This window comes from Physeter macrocephalus, chromosome 5 (genome assembly GCF_002837175.3).
Source record: "Physeter macrocephalus isolate SW-GA chromosome 5, ASM283717v5, whole genome shotgun sequence".
In the NCBI taxonomy this organism is placed as follows: Eukaryota; Metazoa; Chordata; class Mammalia; order Artiodactyla; family Physeteridae; genus Physeter; species Physeter macrocephalus.
In genome coordinates this window covers 76,138,554-76,140,793 of record NC_041218.1, presented here as the reverse complement: position 1 = coordinate 76,140,793, position 2,240 = coordinate 76,138,554, and positions in this window count along the sequence as shown.

The window sequence follows — 2,240 nt, the reverse complement described above, 5'->3', positions numbered from 1 at the left end:
AATTTTCCTGACAAATGAAATTCTCTTTTTAAAAAACTGAAGTACAGGGGCTTCTCTGGTGGCGCAGTGGTTGAGAGTCCACCTGCCGATGCAGGGGACGCGGATTCATGCCCCGATCCGGGAAGATCCCACATGCCGTGGAGCAGCTAGGCCTGTGAGCCATGGCCGCTGAGCCTGCGCGTCTGGAGCCTGTGCTCCGCAACAGCAGAGGCCACAACAGTGAGAGGCCCACGTACCGCAAAAAAAACCAAACAAACAAAAACAAAAAACAAAACAAAACAAAAAAACCCCTGAAGTACAGCTGATATATTGGGTTGGCGAAAAAGTTCATTTGGTTTTTTCTGTAAGATGGTATGGAAAAACCTGAATGAATATTTTGGCCAACCCAATACAATATTATGTAAGATACAGGTGTATAACATAGTGATTCAAAAATTTTAAAGCTTATATTCCATTTATAATTATTATAAAATATTGGCTATATTTCCTGTACTGTAGAATATATCCTTGTGGCTTATATATTTTATACATAATAGTTTGTACATCTTAATCCTCTACCCCTATCTTGCCCCCCCCCGCTACTGGTAACCCCTAGTTTGTTTCCTATATCTGTGAGTTTGTCTCTTTTTGTAATATTCACTAGTTTATTTTTTAGATTCCACATATAAGTGATATCATACACTATTTGTCTTCCTATGTCTGACTTATTTCACGTAGCATAATACCCTCTAAATCCATCCATGTTGTTGCAAATGGCTGAGTAGTATTCCACTGTATGCATATATATTACTTCTTTATCCATTCATCTGCTGATGGATACTTAGGTTGTTTCCATATCTTGACAATTGTAAATAATGCTGCTATCAACAATGGGGTGCATGGATCATTTTAAATTAGTGTTTTTGTTTTTCTCAGGTATATACCCAGAAGCGGAATTCCTAGATTATATGGTAGTTCTATCTTTAGTTTTTTGGGAAGCCTCCATATTGTTTTCCATATTGGCTACAGCAACTTACATTCCCATTAACAGTATATGAGAGTTTCCTTTTCTCCACACCCTTGCCAACATGTTATTTATGTTCTTTTTGAAGACAGCCATTCTGACAGATGTGAGGTGATATCTCACTGTGATTTTAATTTGCACTGATGCATCCTCAACAATGTTGAGGATCTTTTCATGTGCCTGTAGTCCATATGAATGTCCCCTTTAGAAAAATGTCTATTCAGGTCTTCTGCCCATTTTTAAATTGGGTTTTTTTGATGTTGAGTTGTATAAACTGTTTATGTATTTTGGATATTAACCCCTTATCGGTTATATCATTTGCAAATATTTTCTCCCATTCAGTAGGTTGTCTTTTCATTTTGTCGATGGTTTCCTCTGTTGGGCAAAAGCTTTTAAGTTTAATTAGGTCCTGTTTATTTTTGCTTTTTTCCCTTTGCCTTAGGAGATGGATACAAAAAATAGTCCTGCGATTTATGTCAAAGAGTGTTCTGCCTTTATTTTCCTCTAGGAGTTTGTGGTTTCCAGTCTTACATTTAGATATTTAATCTGTTTTATTTTTGTATATGGTATGAGAAAATGTTCTAATTTCATTCTTTTACATATAGCTGTCCAGTTTTCCCAGCACCACTTACTGAAGAGACAATCTTTTCTCCATTGTATATTTTTGCCTCCTTTATCATAGATTAATTAACCATAAGTGCATGGGTTTATTTCCGGGCTCTCTATCCTGTTCCATTGATCTATGTGTCTGTTTTTGTGCCAACACCATACTGTTTTGATGACTGTAGCTTTGTAGTATAGTCTGAGGTCAGGGAGTGTGATTCTTCCAGCTCTGTTCTTCTTTCTTGAGATTGTTTTGCCTATTGGGGTCTTTTGTGTTTCCACATAAATTTTAAAATTATTTGCTCTAGTTCTGTGAAAAATGCCTTTGGTATTTTGATAGGGATTGCATTGAATCTATAGATTGCCTTGTATAGTATGGTCATTTTAGCAATATTAATTTTTCCAGTCCATGATCACAATATATCTTTCCATCTGTTTGTGTTGTCTTCAGTTTCTTTCATTTGTGTCTTATTGTTTTCCAAGTACATGTCTTTTACTACCTTAGGTAGGTTTATTCCTAGATATTTTATCCTTTTTGATGTGATGGTAAATGGAACTGTTTCCTTACTTTCTCCTTCTGATAGTTCATTGTTAGTTCATTGTCATTTTGTATCCTACAAATTTCTCAAATTCA